The sequence below is a fragment of the Podarcis raffonei genome, chromosome 15, assembly GCF_027172205.1.
Source record: "Podarcis raffonei isolate rPodRaf1 chromosome 15, rPodRaf1.pri, whole genome shotgun sequence".
Taxonomy (NCBI): Eukaryota; Metazoa; Chordata; class Lepidosauria; order Squamata; family Lacertidae; genus Podarcis; species Podarcis raffonei.
Window position 1 is genome coordinate 7,417,670 of NC_070616.1, and position 18,082 is coordinate 7,435,751.

At 46.1% G+C, this 18,082-nt stretch overlaps 1 protein-coding gene and 1 long non-coding RNA gene across 12 annotated transcripts in view; one reads left to right on the forward strand and one right to left on the reverse strand.

Moving 5' to 3' along the window:
• LOC128403016 (uncharacterized) lies at positions 1-6,511 on the reverse strand. The gene is made up of 3 exons (XR_008327840.1): positions 6,213-6,511; positions 1,453-1,555; positions 1-762 (listed from the first exon to the last, which is right to left on the reverse strand). It is a non-coding gene; the product is annotated as an uncharacterized LOC128403016 (long non-coding RNA).
• The window catches only part of CUEDC1 (CUE domain containing 1), a 56,518-nt gene continuing 43,994 nt past the window's right edge, over positions 5,559-18,082 (forward strand). For 7 of the 11 annotated variants that reach the window (XR_008327838.1, XR_008327839.1, XM_053367568.1 and 4 more), the window contains exon 1: positions 5,560-5,760. The gene's annotated coding sequence lies outside the window, so the exon portion shown is untranslated. Of the gene's footprint in view, positions 5,761-5,803; positions 5,958-18,082 lie in introns of those variants that run through there. The other 4 variants (XM_053367570.1, XM_053367574.1, XM_053367577.1 and 1 more) reach the window with 3 other exon arrangements.

Here is an 18,082-nt window from a genome sequence, read left to right on the forward strand (position 1 = left end):
TTTATTATTTACAGACTTTATTAATTGCTATATATTAGAAATACCAAACAGTGTACAAAAAAATAATTTTTAAAAATTCTCTGCTTTTAGCAAACAAACTACATGAACAATTTTAACAAGCTTTCGGCTGTAATACTTGAAGCCAGTCAACCCAAAGCCTTGGCAAGCTCTTTCCTACTGCAGTTTGGGCCTGTCACACCAAATTGGGTGAAGTCACACCAAAGTCATGTTTTGGTCCGCCATGTTTATTCAAAATGGCACCCTGCATGCAAACTTTGATGAAGAGCACTGCCTCCACTTTGGGGACACTCGTGTTGAGTGGTGGTGATACAGTGAGAGGTGCACAAGCCTTTTGCCAAAAATGAGTGAAGTCACCCCATAGTGACGTTTCAGTCTTCCATCTTGATTCAAAATGGTGTCTGCCATACCAGTATCGACTGCCGCCACGACCTCGGGAACCCTCCTGCTGAGTTTGGCGATGATAACTGGCATCGGGACCCACAGAGTGGACAGACCAGAGAACAAACGGCTTTCCAAAATATATGGTACACAAGTGGGGAGTGCCTGATGCTGCCAGGGAATTCTTAAAAAGCAAAAATAAATTGTGATTTATAAATGGATGGTGTAATACGTGAGTTTGGACCCGTCAAGCCAATGTTATGAAGTTTTGCCAAAGTCATGTTTTGGTCCATCTTGATTCAAAATGGTCTTGGCACCCAAACATCAGCAAATCTTGCCCCTGCCTCCTCAGGAACCCTTGTTCTGAGTTGGTGATAGATTGAGTGGTGTCCAAACACATAGGAGGCAAACAAGACAGACAAGCAATAGACTTTCCCAAATACATAAGAGTCTCAAGTACGGAGAGGCTGGCTGGCTGACAGATGAGCACTTCTGTTATGGGATGAGGATACAGTGCAATGTTTTGTTTCAGGCCCTGCTCATCTGATCTAAAACTCTTGTCAATAGTCCTGTTGATGTCTAGCTTTTTTAAAATTCTGGATTTCGTATTGTAAGCTGTGTTGTCAATTCACTTTACTACAGTTCTATCAAGCTCCATGCCTTCTCTCTGACCTACGCTTTGAAACAAGACTGGATGATTAATATTTTAGCAATCATTTGCTGGCTGTACTTCAAAGCCAGCTTGAAATGATAAAAAGTCATTGGCGCTAGGCAAATAGCAGTGTTGGTGTTGTTTTTTTTTAAAAAAACCTGCCTGATTGTAAAAGTGCACTTTGCCCTCCTCCCATTTATAATAAAATGGCTTGAAAGCCAGACAAAAATCCACAAATGCAAAACGTGGAATATTCTGCATGTCAGACAGAAAATGACATGCACAGCACTCCAAAGGATGGATCACTGGGTGAGTGAACATTTGAGTAATTATAGCTGGCCACAGGCTAACCATGATTCATAGGAATAACTGTTCTTTAAAAAGAAAAACAAAGGAAGTACCTTTTGGGCATTTGACAGTCATATCCTAAAGATGAGTAATAGCTCTTTATTTCAGTTCCAGACTTCAGCTCCATTTTTCCCCATCATTAAAGTTGTGTTGATCCTGCAGACGATATAAATACAGTAACAGGCCCTTTTTTATTTTTTTATTTGGTCCAATTTATTTGTCTAGCAGTGCAACCCTGGGCATATGAGCCACTGTTTCACAGTGCTTAATCCCTAGTACAGGGTGGGGGTGGGGATTTCAGCCCACTTTCCCTAATGGGCACAAACCAATGGTGAGCATGGCCCATTGGGACAGGGGGGCTGGAATGCAGGGAGGCCAACAGTAGGTGGAGTCAGAGCCAACGGCGTGTAGAGTTGGAGCCAATGAATTTTGCCTCCACTCTCCCTGCCGAGTTCTCCAAAGGCAACACTGCTACTGAGAAGTTGGCACTGCCACCCCCTCGACTGGTTTGCAGCAGGTAAGCAGGTGAAGTCTGGCTGAGGGCACGCTGAGCTTGGCGGAACAGTGCCCTGATGGACCAGGTGGGGCACTGGATGTGATTGTTGCCCTTGTACAGTAGGCTACAGCCCAGCTACATACATGTACATCTCTCCCCAGACAAGCAAGAAGCATGAATGTAATTGAAGGACACACAAAAACCCAGAGGAGGAGGAGAAAGCTGACAACCAGTGCCACCCCCTTGATTGGTTTTACGGTGCCTCCGCTTTGTCTCCGCTGGCTTCGTCGTGTCCACAGTATGGAAGATGGCAGGATCCCCAAGGACGCGGTCTATGGGGAGCTGGCTTTCTGCACCAGGCCAGTTGGCAGACCATCCGTGTTACAAAGATGTCTGCAGCTGGCACATGATGTGGCAGCTAGCAACACCAACTCTGCCATCTGGGAATCCCTTGCAGACAACCACAGTGCCTGGAGATAGGCAGTCAGGTCATGTATCCATAGCAGTGAGCAGAGGAGAAATGACTGCTGAGAGGAACACAGAGAGAGCAAACGCCCTGGTGCATCTGTAGCAGCACAACTGGATGTCTTCATCTGCCCCAGCTGCAACAAAACATGTCTCTCCCGCTAGCAAAGAAATGGAAGAAACAAAATTTACCAACTATCGGAAGAATGGCAGATGAAGATGATGGACTATATGGAACTTGCCGAACTGACCAGGAGACTCCGAGACCAGAGAGAAGAGACGATGGAAGAAGACTGGAAGAAGTTTAAGGAATATTTGAAAAAATAATATTTAAATCTTAGAATAGCTTTAGAAGTGGATATAGGCTGTAGGGTTAGAAGTAGAAGATAGTTTATTTTAAAATAATATTATTTGTAAGCAATAAAATGTGAAGTTATTTTCAGTGTGATTAAAAAAAGATGGTTAGAAACTATGATATATGTAAACTGCTAAAGATGAAGTAAAATAAAATCAGATAGGTGGGACTTGGGGAAGCCCACTTAACAATGTTTAGGAAAATAAGGATATGACAAGAATTTGTTTGTATTGTTTGTTTTTCTATTTGTGTTATAAAAATAAAAAAATTTGAAAAACGAAACAGAACATGTCACTCCCGTATCGGTCTCTGCAACCACAGCAGGTGCTGCAACCTTCCAAAAGCTTGGCCTCACCCCCAATGGCGCATTTAGGTAGGTGGGGTGCCGGCTGAGGGGAGACTGAGCTTGGTGGGGCAACCCCCTCCCCACAAACAGTTCAGATTGCAAAGCACTTGAGGAACCTGAGGTTGAATATGTGTTAATAAAGGATAGTAACTGAGTTTTTTTTTTGTTTGTTTTTTGGGGCAGATGAGATGGTGCTCTATTTATGGTGCTACCTTGCAAAGTGTGCTAATGGATGCTAAAAATACCAGCCCAGGTGACACAAGTAGGGCTCTGCCCGTCTAGAATGGTTGGGTACCTTGTGATGAATGGGAGGAAGGCGAGACTGACTAGGCCTGACTCATCAATCCCAGTTTGCATGAGATTGCCTAATACAGGACCAGACCGTTGATTTTTTTAGCTTGGTATAAGACAGCTTCCTATGTCCTTAAAATCACACCTATCACATGTGATCTGAGAGGTGGGTGTGTTGGACCTGATGCCCTCCAGATGTTTTGGACTACAATTTCCATCAGCCTGAGCTGGCAATGCTCGTCTACTCTGGTTTTGTCATGCTCATTATGTTCTGTGGACTGGTTGTTTTGGAGAAGGGGGAAAGCACCTGTCTCTACAGGAGCTCTGCTTCTCCAGAACATCTCAGTTAGGAGAGGCTGTGCACCATCTGGACCAGTGCTTCACAAACTTGGGTGTCCAGATTTTTTGGACTACAATTCCTATCTTCCCAGCTAGCAGTGGTCAGGGATGATGGGAACCGTAGTTCAAAAGCAGCTGGAGACCCAAGTTTGGGAAACACTGATCTGGACCATGGTCTGGGCACAGTGGCAGACTGGATGGGGCCCAGTAAACTGATCCTGAACCCTGGGAAGACTGAAGCGCTATAGATTGGAGGTTCCCGAGTCTGGGTGTTCTCCTGAATTTTTGTCACTAGAGGCCCAGTGGCTAGGATTGCCTTTTACATTCTACAGCTGGTGTATCAATTATGGCCATTCTTGGACAAGGGTAGTTGAGGCCACGGTGATTCATAGAATCAGGAAGGGACCCAGCAGATCATCTAAGTTCAATCACCTGCAATGCAGAAATATGCACCTGCCCCCTATGGGGACCGAACCTGCAACCTTGGCGTTATCAGCACCATGCTCTAACCAACTGAACAGGCTGGGCACTGATAGCCTCAAGACCCCATTATTGCAATGCAATGGGGCTACCCTTGCGTGCCTGGTCTAGAAGCTCCAACTGGTGACCTCCCTGGGGCACAAGCCTTGGCGGCGTGTATGGAGGTCCTGGGCTGCCCAGATGACAAGATACCTCTCTTGGCCTTGCTGATGTGGTCCAAAGGAAAGCAGAGAAAGTCATTTAGGACCAGGAGTTGCCAGAAGCAGGAGGACAAGGCACCATCCAACCGTCTTAGGGACTCCATTCCAGATTTGTGTTGGGTTTACTCCTTAGCCTTTTCTTCTCCTGAAGATGTCCTGCAATGCACTGGGTACAGATTTTTCCTCCCCCTGAATCAACAGGGACCTCATTACTGCATCTAATGTTACTGCCTTGGTCTTCTAAGCCAACAAGTGTGCACTGACCCACTAGGAGGGTTGGGTGGACCTTATTGGGAGGGCCATCTCTCAGAGGTGGAGCATCTGCTTTGCTTGCAAAAGGTCCCAGGTTCAATCCCCAGCCTCTCCAGGTCGGGCTGTTAATGTCCCTTCCCTGAAACCCTGGGAACCACCGCCAGTCAGTGTAGTAGACAATACTGAGCTGTGTGCACTAAGGGCCTGACTCTGTATATGGCAGCAGCTTAAACCAGTTGCTACCTGGGGGAAGGTCTCAGTATTTTAATGTTGCTTGTTAGTAAAAACACATGGGAAATGAAATTTTGATTTTTTCAAAATGTTGGATTATGGGTTGTAGCCAATGCCAGTTTGCTAGATCACTCAGAGTAGATCTACTGAAAATAATGAACACGAGTCACTTGGGTCTATTAATTTTAATGGGTCTACGCAGAGTAACACTGAGTTTTGCCCACCTACCAATTACTTGCAGCACTGTCTGAAACATTATTATTATTATTATTATTATTATTATTATTATTATTATTATTATTATTATATTGATCGTATACTTGTTGAGTTTGTCTCTTAGCCCGGGAGCGCAATACTGAGGAGTCGCAATTTGATATAATGTGCTGCTCATGTCATGCGTTTGCGCGTGACGGACCGGGGCCAGCACGCCTTGGGTCTGAAGAACCCCAACAGCAAGAGAAATTAGGGGGAGGGCAAACTCCCGGCCAAATTTGGGAGCTGCTGTAGTCCTTTGTGAGCCCCTCCTCTTTCTCCCCCCCCGCCGTGTTCTCGACACCCTCGGCTCCCCCCCCCCCGCTTTCCTCCTCAAATCTGTGCCACTTGTGGCGAGGCGGCCTTCCTACGGGGAGGAGGGGTGTGTTACACAGCTGCGTTTCAAACAACCGGCCGCTAGGATTGGGGAGGGGAAAAGGTGGGGGGGGCCTAAGAGAGAAAGCAGAGAGAAAGGCAGCTTCGCCCGCCGTTACGTTGCCCTCCTGTGTTTGCAATGGATCTGTGGTGTGACCATCGGGGAGGAAGAGGCGATCCAGCGAGCGGCCACGCCAGCATACATTAAAAGGAGCGCCCAACCTGCCCCCCTCTCCAAGGTCTTGGATACGGAGGAGGAACAACTGCGAGGGAACTAACGTAGGTAGACCGGGGGAGCGAGCGGGGAGGGAGAAGCGGGCGTAGCTCTTCTCCTACAGGGGAGGGGTCGGCGGCGGCAGGAGGATCCTTGCAACACCCAGCGCGCTCTCCCTACCCATATCTTCGGCTAGCCCTATCCTGCTTCTTCCCCCGGCAGCTCAGCGGTGTCGCGCGTCTCCCCTCCTCGAGTGGCGCGGGTAAGCTTTGGAACGCTGGGGGTGGGGAGCGGGGCGGGGGAGGGGCCCTTTTGGAACGCCGGGGACGGAATTGTGGCTACTTTCCGCCGCTTCCCTTTTTGCGCGCGTCGAGCGTTCTCTTAGAGACCCTCCTCGCGGGAAAAGGGCAATAAAGGGGGTTGGGAACCCCACCCCCGAAACGCGGCGGCCGTGCCTACCCTCCCCACCCGGGTTTCCGAAAGCCGTAGCAGCTGACTTTCCAGCCCACCCACCTACCCCGCGTCTCCCCTCCATAGCGGCCTGTTTTGGAGCCCGCGGTGCCTCTCGCCTCCCTCTCCCTTTGCGCCTCGGAGGGCCCTCTCCTCTAACGAGGCGCGTTCTCGGCTCTGCTTTCGGTTCCTCGCTCCTAGAAGGACCTGGCGGATTGGAGGCGGGTGGGTTGGCTGGTGTCCCTGCGCTTCTTCCTTCTCCTCCAGGCGGTCCTGTCCCCCACCTCCTTTTGCCGCCACCCCCTTATTTCAACTGCGAGGGGCGTGTGGTTTGGAGGGCGCAGATAAGAGCGTCTTTCCCAGTGTAAAGGGGCAAAAAGGGGTGTGTATGGGTGTGTTTTTAAGCAAAATGAGCTTTGCTTGGGCGGGGGGCAGAGAGAGAAGCATGGCTGATGTGGGAAGGGAATCAAGAGTTGGGAGTTGATTTGTTGTTGTTTTGACACCTACCTTTCAAAGTTTACTTCTTTGGCATTCCTTGTTTGCATAATGAGGCGCTGGAAGGCTGCTTTGGAGAGGTTTGGGACCTCATTTCTCTCCCCAACGCTCATTATTTAGGAGGAACTGGTCCTGGAATTGTATTTCTACTATTCCTCTCTCCTCTTCTCACAGCCCCTCTCCCAAATAATCTGCTTTCCCATCTCTATTCCACAATCGTTGCACATTTGCTGCACTTTCTCTCTCAAATTTCTTCCAAGTTCAGAATCATAGTAGTAATAATCCGCAGTATTCTCAGGAATGAATATATATACTGCTTAATTGCCAAACACACCTTTTAAGCAACTTACAAGTATAAAACCAATTACAAAATAATATAATGGCGTGGAAATAAGAATGCACAATAAAGTAATTTGATTGAAATGTTGAAATAAGCATCCATGTATAAAAAAGCAAACACCTTTGAAGAGCGCCGCAGTTAAAAATAGCAATTAGAAGAATTAAAAATTAAATATAGTAACAGTAATAAGGTTTTGCATTGAACTGGAGTGTTCTGATGCTGCCGATAATGTATTCTTGTAATCCATGTGACACCCCTGTCAGGTATGCCTATGGTATTATCTCCACATTGCAGAGGGGATAACTGAGGCTGAGAGAGACTGGCTTGTTTAAGGCTACATAGTTCTTGTGGGAGGTGAGATGAACTGATTTTACTCTACTATGTAATGCCAGTGCTTGGTTAAAAAATAAAAATGAGAGGTTCTGTATCCTGAATGGTGGGCTATCAGTTGTAATAAACAGGACCTAGTTATGGCTAGTTTATTAGTTTCTTCAATTTTGAGACACACCAATGCAGTTCCATTTCTGAAATTTGTCTCTACTTTGTCACATAAATGCTATTGCTTGAGTGGCATGGGAAATTGGCCACCTTTGTGCAGGTAAAAGCATCCACTAGTGTCTCTCAAATGCTCCAATTCGACAAAAAAGGTAGCAGAAAGCTTGCTGAGTGGGATCCACTGGTGGCCTACTAGGTTCCATTGGGTTCTTGGGCCGAAGTTGGAAGTGACTGAACTGTCAGGTTGTTTCCGAGTTTCCGAGCCGCACTGTTATGATTGAAAAGATTTGGTTCTCATTTTCTGACTCACTCTTGGCCAGTTGGAGTATTGCTCCCCACCTGAGAATTGATGCAGAAGCATCGCTGCTCACACTGTCTGCCAGGTAAAATGGCACAGACAGTTCCCAGCACACGGAAATAAATGCAGAAAGTGCTTTTCTAGGGGAAGGATGACACCTTGTTTCTGAGAAGAATCTTCCTCCTTCTATCAAAGTCATTTTGATGGCTTGGATGTTGCCTGGGAGTTTTCATTGTTAACTGTTGTGACAGGATTTTATTTCATTTATGGTTGTTGATGACATGCCCATCAAAGGATGGAAATGCTTGAAATCTGCTTGGGATTTTGAAACTTGCAAATAAGGAATGTGGCAGAGACCATGGATTGGCTTATTGGCTGGTGATGTCACGATGTCCTTTTCCTTATTGCTGTTCTTTGTAGAATTGGTCAGACCACAGGTTTTCCAAGATCAGTTTATTAACTTTGACCCTCTCATCTTTCTCATAGCACCTCCTTCACTTGGGCAGATAAAAGATTTTAGAAGGAGTAATTTGATAGGCTCAGTTGCAGGAAGGATATTACTGGTACTGTACCTTGATTCTACCACACAGAAGTGATTTTATGTTCCATTCTTCTGTGCAACACCTTAACAGAATATATTTAATTAGATGCAGATGCAATTCCAAAACGTGGAATACAGTTTAAATATGAAGGTGGGAAATGAATACAAAACGAAATACGATTTTCCTCCTGGAATAGAATTATTCAGGCTCTGCAATCCTGTACACACTTGAATTCAACAGGGCTTAACTTCAAAGTAGGCATGTATAGGATTGCACTGTAAATCTGCTATGTATTTGGACAGCTGCCTGTTAGCTATGCATTCAGACATCTCTTAAGATATAATCAAAATTTGTGTGATGATTCCTGAGATCCATGAGCAGGTTTTTGCCTGTGTTTGGATACAACTGAACATCGCTTTGAATCAAGATGGTGGACTGAACCTTTCAAAATTGCACAGATTGTAACTACTACACGCAATACAAGGGATGAGGCTACTAGTAGACTATATATTTCGTCCTGTGTTCTGTACATGCTCCCGTTTATTAGTGACCCAATTAAAGAAACCTTAGTTGGCTGATTGTATGAATTTTAGTTGGTTGATTAACTAAATTGCATAAATTCACCCATTGATAAAACAATATCTGAATAGTTCTTTAAACCTGTCAAACATCTTGACCTATTTTTTATTACTCATTTTGCATAGGTCTCTGAAAGGTGACTTTCTTCGCCTACAGACCCACTTGAGTCTTGCCACCAACAAAGCGGTACCCTCTTGGTCCTTCTGTGCAGTGTTCAAAATTCCTCTGGCGTGTTTTGCAACTGGTGCATGCCCAGTTGTGACCGCCTGCATTCTGCCCTACCGGTGCCAATGAGCATCTTTTAAAAGTGGGGTTTGATCACAGGGCAGCATTTCAGATTTTGGAAGGTGGTGGGGGCAAAGAGAAAAGATAAACATCAAGGTTTAAAGCATATTTTTCCAATCTGGCGACCTTCAGATGTGGCTAGACTACAACTCCCATCATCCCTGACTACTGGCCACGTGATAGAAGTTGTAGTCGAAAACATCTGGAAGGCACAAAGGTGATGTAAAGGCCATGGGTTTTTTTGATACCCTAGGAGTTAAATTACCAAATTAAATTTCCCAGAAACAGCGTGCTTTAAGAGCATTTGCTGTGGTTACTTTTTAAGAGACCCATAATTATTGTGATATGATTGGCACAGGTTAGAATACCACCCCCTCCCAAGTAATGGGACTGTGCCTTCCAGCATGCAATCCCATTTAATAGTTTATTGTTGGTTTGCTATGATCCTGTGCGTGCTTTCCTTGGAACAGGCCCCACTGAATGCTGGGAGACTTACTTTATGCCTGGAACTGGGTTCCAGCTCTGAAGCATCTTTGAGCAGGCTCGAGATCTAGGTTGCGCCAGAGGTGTGTTGTGGAAGCCAGTTAGTGGGACAGATGCATGGACTTAGCCTCTGAATTTGATCCCTGTATCCTCAATGTCTCTTAGTGTATCGGAATTAATTTGGGAACTGCTTGCTGACAGCCTGGATCGCAGATGTCTGTTTTCTAAAACGATGTGGTTTATTTCCCTTTGTTAATAAAGAATTTTACATTCCTGTGGGCTGACAATAACTCGGCTTTGGATGAAAGTCTGCAAATGTTTCCAACTCAGAACATACCTTCTCTTTGCCTCTAATGTAAAGAGTACATTTTCCAGATGCCATCTAATACTGCAGTAATATATAGATTTGCAGCCCTCCAGATGTGCTGGTGAAAACTGGCCTGGGAGAGGTGTCTGTGTGTGGGCAGAAACTGCTTCCACTTCACTTCCTGAATCTTCCTCACCTCCTTGTATTTTGTTTTCCTCTTGGTCTCTTTAATCTCGGGTGCTACCAAGTGTTTGGTCACTATGCCCTCGACTTTGAAGACAAGTAGGAATCAGGCTTTGCAAGAACTGAGCTGCTAGGTCTAACCTCAGAGCACCTTGCGAAAGCTCAGCAAATCATAGAGATTGGCTTAAGTTCAAGTTCAAACCTTGAACGGAGCAGAAGAAGACTTAAAATGAGTGGTGAAAGAGTAGGCCAACCAGTTCCATCTGTCCGATGGAGATCTGAAGTGGAGGCTGCAATCCTCTGTACACCTTCCTGAGAGTAAGCCCTATGTAAGACAGTGGGGGTACTTCTAAGTAAACATGTATAACATGTGCCATGTGTTTCTTAGGTGGCAACATCCCCATATTTAAATCACACTGGACACCAAGGAGAACTGTGGTAATAATAATAATAATAATAATTTTTATTTATACCCCACCCTCCCCAGCCAAGGCCGGGCTCAGGGCGGCTAACAAGCAATAATAAAAACAAGCTGAATGAATACAATTTAAAAACAAGATTAAAATACAACAATTAAAATATTGAAACATTAAAATATTAAAATGCAGCCTCATCACAGGAGGAGAAAGGAAAAAGAAAAAAGAAAGAGGGGGAGGGAATCAAATTGGCTCCAAGCCAAAGGCCAGGTGGAACAACTCTGTCTTACAGGCCCTGCGGAAAGAAATCAGATCCCACAGGGCCCTGGTCTCATGAGGCAGAGCGTTCCACCAGGCCGGAGCCAGTGTTGAAAAGGCCCTGGCTCTGGTTGAGGCTAATCTAACTTCCTTAGGGCCCAGGACCACTAGGGTGTTGCTATTTATGGACCTTGAGGCTCTCTGTGGGGCATACCAGGAGAGGCGGTCCCGTAGGTACGAGGGTCCTAGGGCGTGAAGGGCTTTAAAGGGTAAGGGATGAAAGCCATGGCTGAATCCTCTTTGTAAGTAGGAGAATCAAAATTGCCACTGGGTGCACCAGTGTGGTAACCCATATGCAAAATGCCCCGGCTGTATGCTACCCAGGGAAGGAATGAGATAAACACCATTGTGCATGCTGGCTGGCACTGACGGGAGCTGTAGTTCAATAGCACCACTAGCCAGGGCTCAGAGGGGCTCAGCACATCTGATTACATAAGTAAAACTTGCATGTGATAATGTGCTCAGAGGATTGTTGGGGCAGAGGGCTGAGGAAGCCAAGCATTGCGTTATTGGTTGGTATTTTCCAAATCAACCCTGTGGTGTTTTTTTAAATGGGAAAACTATCAGAATCCAGTGGTGGAGAAATGGGATGGATGGCGGCTAATGGATTGAAGTTGAATCCCGACAAGACAGAAGTACTGTTTTTAGGGACAGGGGGCCAGCAGGTGTGGGGGGACACCCTGGTCCTGAATGGCATAACTGTGCCCCTGAAGGACCAGGTCTGGGAGTCATTCTGGACTCACAGCTGTCCATGGAGGCGCAGGTCAATTCTGTGTCCAGGGCAGCTGTTTATCAGGTCCATCTGGTACGCCGGCTGAGACCCTATCTGCCCGCGGACTGTCTCGCCAGAGTGGTGCATGCACTGGTTATCTCCCACTTGGAGTACTGCAATGCGCTCTATGTGGGGCTACCTTAGAAGGTGACTCGGAAACTGCAATTAATCCAGAATGCGGCAGCTAGACTGGGAGCGGCCGCCAGGACCACATAACACCAGTCCTGAAAGACCTACATTGGCTCCCAGTACATTTCCGAGCACAATTCAAAGTGTTGGTGCTGACCTTTAAAGTGGCCTCGGCCCTGTATACCTGAAGGAGCGTCTCCACCCCCATCATTCAGCACGGACACTGAGATCCAGCACCAAGGGCCTTTTGGCGGGTCCCACGCTGTGAGAAGTGAAGCTACAGGGAACTAGGCAGAGGGCCTTCTCAGCAGTGGCAACCAGCCTGTGGAATGCCCTCCCATCAGATGTTAAGGAATTACATAACGTTTAGGAAACATCTGAAGGCAGCCCTCTATAGGGAAGCTTTTTAAGGTTTAATGTTTTGTTACGTTTTTATATATGCTGGAAGCCGTCCAGAGTGGCTGGGGCAACCCAGTCAGATGGGTGGGGTACAAATAAAATTATTATTATTATTATTATTATTATTATTATTATTATTATTATTATTATTATTTTATTATTATTATTATTATTAAATTATTTACAAAGAGATAGATACAGCAGGCAGGATTCAGTAAAAGAAAACCAATTTAGGGAGCAGTCCAAATAGCTCTTGAAATTGGTGCATTTATGTCCTCTGAAGCTCATGAAGTTGAGCAAATACAGACACAGCCGTTTCTCTGAGGCCACATCAGTGCATTTCTGGGACGTCTGCTCTTGGGTATTTGCAGTCTTTTCCGCTGCACGGCTTTGCCGCCTGATGCTTATTGTAATGGCTCAAGAGCTAATGTCCTAAATCCAAAATAAATTAAAAGGTGTTCCTTCATTTACCACAACAAAATGACTTCCTCCTCCTCCTGCCTCTAAATCCTGGGCTGGCTATTAGTTTCCTGGCTCCATGTTGGGGGAGTTATTATCCTCTGTTCTTCCAGCATCTCAAATCTCCCTTGCAAGATTTTTAATTTAAAATCTAATTAGCTAAGCACGCAGTCGGGTTGTCATAGGTAACGGAAGCGGACGCTTTGTTGTTGAGGCCTGCGGATGGCCTTTCAAGATAGCCTTTGTGCATTCAGCAAAGGACTTTCGGGGTGGCAATGGTGTTGTTGAGACCTCTTAACAATGATTGGTTGGGCTGCTGGGCTGTCACAGAGGGACTGAGCAATTGGAAAGCCTCTATTGGTTGCGCTGCTCAGATTCTAAAAGAGGGCTGGGGCAGAATGAATGGTCTAGAGCAGGGAACCTGGGGAACCTGTTGCCCTCCAGAGGTTGCTGGATTATAACCCCCGCCAATTCTGACTGCTCTGACTACTGGCCATGCTGGTTGGAACAGAATCAACATTTGGAGTGCCCATCCCTAGCCTAGGGAATTTTGAAAGCCCTGGTGTTCTCTGGGGAATCTACATTCCTTCCCTTAACCTGAACCTTTGCTAGGTAAGCCAAATTAAACGGATGTCTAGTTGTGCCCACATTTACTACAGACCCCACAAGTGTCCCAAATTATTCAGGACAGACCAAATTGGCAGAAGATACGCCTTCTTCTCTTCCCAATCCCAAATGTCCCAGTTTTGCACCCCCACGCTGGTCGAGGGAGCAAAAGACGGGCGTTTTTTAGTTCTGCTATGGCGCGAGTCCAGAAACAGGTCCCAAAAACAAGAAAAACTTAAGCTTGACCTCCTCTTCCGGAAGTTCGTCTGTGGTGCCCGAAAAGGAGGTGGAAGGCAGGGAATAGCCCAGAGAATCACTGTCTGCCACCCACCTACTGAATTGGAAGTGCTGTAGGAAGGCAGTGTGGTGCAGCGGTTAGAGTGTTGGACTATGACCTGGGAGGTCAGTGTTCAAATCCCCACTCGGGTGACCTTGGAGTCAGTCGCTGCCTCTGAACCTACCTCACAGAGTCATTTGTAGTAATTATCTGAGGGGGTGGGGATGGGCCACCCACTCCTTGGGGGAAAAAGGTGCTATAATGAGCAGGTAAGCAGAAGGGCTTATTTATTTAAGAAAGCTGGAGATACCAGCCAGAGGGAGATGGCAGCTGGACCTCCAGAGATCTCTATGTGGTCGTAATTGGACCCACACCAGTCGTAAAACACATCTGGTGCCTGGCTAATTTATAACACTGTACAGAACATTGGGTCAGCTACCTGGAGACCCTTAGCCAATCATGGCTGGGATGATTTTACAGTTTAGCTGCAAGATAAGGCCTGGATTGGGAAGGTGGTAGGTTAGACATGGCAAATTCTTCAGGCGGAGGGAAAGGTTCTAGAAAGTGGCTAGACTTTTTGTTTTTTACAGGAGGGGTAGAGCAGATAGCCATTCTAGAGAGCACTAGATTTCATAGGAAAGGTTTCGTTGAAGAGACTTGTAAGTAAATTTCTCTTTTAAGCCTGTAACGGTGTTTATGGCTGATCCTAAGTGTTGTGCTCTTATTAGTGAAACCATTGAAAGTGTCTGTTAAAATAAAGTACGGTATCGTTTCCAGTGTGCCTCAGCTTTAATTTATTTCCAGAACTGGAAATAATTTGCCTTGGGAACTCCTCGCTGCAGATTCTTAGTGTTTGAATTCACACTTAATTTATACAGGGAGTGACCAAGGATAGATTTCTTATTCTCAGTCCTGTTGCCTTGGGAGTTTGTCACACCTTCTGACTCTAAAATTCTGTAATTCCAGGTGAGAATGTTTCCTGTTGTCATTCGCAAATGGCAGAATTGCAGCCCATTAAATAAGTAGATAATAATAGATGGGTTCTGATTTTTCCGAGCTTGTTCTAATAGGCAAGGAGGCTATACGTTGTGTGCTGGATCTGAAGTAAGAGGCAATAGTTGAGTCCAGAATTAACATTCTCATATTGCAGGTTGGACTTTGATTTAACATGAATGTTGTGCTCAGAGTTGCTCACAATAATCACAATAGCGGTAAAAAAGAACAATAATTGCAATCACGGTCATATCAAACACAGTAGCATATAAAGCAAAGAACAACCAATTCATCAAAACAATTGGTGCAATTTAATAAAGCCATAGTAGTTCAGATTTCAGCATGCATCATAAAATCATAGACTTGTGGAGCTGGAAGGGGCCAGAATGGTCATCTGGTTCAGCCCCTTGCAATGCAGGAATCTTTTGCCCGACATGTGTTTCGAACCCACAACCCTAAGATTAATTGTCTCATGCCATACCAACTGAACTACCAAGGCAGATAAGAAAACACATAGGGCTCATTGATGAGTTTGTCTTTGGTTGGAGTCAAACTGGAAATGCAAGACATGGGTGTTATTAGTCTGTGAAATGGGTGCAATGGCACAAGCTGGTTTGAGAGGCTGGCCAGGAGTGAAATCAAGGCCATCCAATTGTATCAACATATGTCCCTGGGGAGGAGTCATAATTCTGTGCATGTGCAGTGCTTGCAGAAAGTCCTAGCTTTTATTCCTGGCACATCCAGTTGAAGAGATAAGGTGGCAAGTTGATGAGGAAATCTCTCCAGATTGTTAAATGTTGCAGTCCTTGTGGACCAAGTTTGTCAGGTGGGCGGGGCTGCCCTCCTGTCAATCACCTGATGTCACAATGGTGTCTGTAGGGATATTGCAGAGCGCTCTCATAACCACCTAGCACAGTGATGGCCAAACTTCGCCCTCTGGCTGTTTTGGGACTACAACTCCCATCATCCCTAGCTAACAGGACCAGTGGTCAGGGATGATGGGAATTGTAGTCCCAAAACAGCTGGAGCTGTTTGGCTATGCATTTTTTAAAAATGGCCAACACAACTGGCTTTGCTGCAGTAATAGCTTATTATTTTAATGTGCTAGAATCACCATTACAAAGAAGCGGTGGGGCACAGGCTTGCATTACTTTTAGTGAGGAGGAAGAATTGGACTACATGTTTTTCCTATTAAAAAAAATAATCCAGGCCAAAATCTTACTACGAAGTCTCCGCAGTAGGTGGGAGGGAAGCAGGAAATCGAGTTATGTTCTGCAGAAATAATAATTTCTCTGGGTAGCTTTGCAGTGGGCCTGGCAATTGATCAGGTTGTGTGTGAGTCACTCTTAATTCATCCTGTAATTAGGACAGCTGTGCGTGTGTGTGTCGTAGAGTTAGAATAGTGTAATGATTTAGCTGTGGCTTCTCATGGTATTTTAATTTTGTTTGTTTTTTTGTCCTATTGTATGATGTATTATTTAACATATGTCTCATTTTTGTAAGCCCGTCTGGGTACTTACTGAACGATCAAGTGGTTCTTGTTGTTGTTTTCGTTGCTGTCGCTGTTATATAGCCAGGAAACTGAAGTACAAATCAGGAGAAGCCGAATTCGAATCTTGTCCCTACATTAATTCACTCAGTGAACATAAAAGCTTAGCAGGGCTGTTCGTATGCCCTTGGGGGCACCTGGGTTGAATTTTTATTCATTTACTTGCTTGAAAACTGCACCTATATTCCTCCTTTCTTCCAAGGAGCTTGTGCTGGTGTTCATGACTCTTCCTGTCCCCATCTTATCCGCACGACAACCCTGTGAGGTAGTTTAGCTTCTGTCTTTTCCCATACCTTCTGCTTGCCAGGATCCTCATCCAGGACTTTTCTCCGTAGGCCCTGGATAACAGGAGGGTGAGAGAATGATACTTTTAGGGTGACGCTGCGGGTTAAACCACAGAGCCTAGGACTTGCCGGTCAGAAGGTCGGCGGTTCGAATCCCCACGACGGGGTGAGCTCCCATTGCTCAGTCCCTGCTCCTGCCAACCTAGCAGTTCGAAAGCATGTCAAAGTGCAAGTAGATAAATAGGTACCGCTCTGGCGGGAAGGTAAACAGCGTTTCTGTGCGCAGCTCTGGTTCGCCAGAAGTGGCTTAGTCATGCTGGCCACATGACCCGGAAGCTGTACGCCGGCTCCCTCGGCCAATAAAACGAGATGAGCGCCGCAACCCCAGAGTCGTCCGCAACTGGACCTAATGGTCAGGGGTCCCTTTACCTTTACCCGCTTAAACTCCAACTCCCATAAGCTCCAGCCAGCAATTGTCAATGGTCAGGGATGAGGAGAGTTGTAGTCCTGCAGCGTCTTAGGAGAGCTACAGGTTTCTCAGGCCTTCTAAGGTAGCATTTATTTATTTTTTAAACAGAGCTGAAGCAAGCGTCATTGTGTTGCTGTGCTGTTTTCACTCTCTTGCTCCGCTGCAATATTTCTGTTTGCTTCCTGTCTTTGTATTTTATTGGATTTTTATTCTAAGTGACGGGACGCAGAACACAAACACTGAGTGATGGTGGGGATGGTACAGCACTCTGCACACCCTGAACCATGAAAATGGCTTGCTTCTTTGGCCTGATCCCTGCCAGGCTGTAGAATTCGCCTTCGTTTCATGGAAAACAGGCCTGCCTCATTATTCCAGCTGCAAGCAAGCAAGTTCCAGCATGCAGCTGTTGCGAACAGCATGTTTGACCTGCCTCAGCCAAAGGCAAAAACCGGACTGCCTCTTAGGTTGCTGACGGCTCAATCCTTTCTCAGGCTCTGATTGGCCTTTGTCCTGATCATCTGATTGGCTAGAAATCCTGTAGAGTCCACCCTTCCTTCGTTACCAGTTTGGGAAAGCCAGGCTGCTTCAGCAGGCTGGTTTTGGGCATTTGGGTCTTACTTGAGGGGCCACTGCTCAGTGGTAGAGCACCTGCCCTGCATGCAGAAGGTCCCAGCTCCAGTCCTGGCATCTCCTGGTACAGATAGGAATGTTCTTTGAAGAGCTGCGGCCAGACATGTAGACCAAACTTGGTTCTCCAGCTGTTTTGGACTACAACTCCCATCATCCCTAGTTGCAGGACCAATGTTCAGGGATGATGGGAATTGTAGTCCGAAAACAGCTGGAGGTCCAAGTTTGGGAAACCCTGATCTAAGAACTCACTGGCAGGGTAGCCAACTGATCAGCAAAAATGTAACCTGACCTGCTCCTGTGTTTTTAACAGAGAAAATTTAACAGTGCAGAAGTCAGCAGGCAAAACTTTTCACTGCTGATCAAACTTGAAAACCTTGGTCCCCATCCTGCACTCAGCTCTCACCTGTGGCTCCTAGAAGCTGTCAGCATGTGACAGTGGCCACACTCCCAGGAAACTGCTTTGATTGGCTGCCTAAACCAGGTGAGGGCAGCAGGTGAGCCTCAAGCCCTCAGTGAGTTAGGGAGTTGTGAGGGATTTCATCTGCATGCGAAGACAGGCGGAGGAGACCCAGACTAGCTTTCTTATTTTTTGTTGTTGAGCATTTTTGGGGAAACCAAAGCTTTTGGAG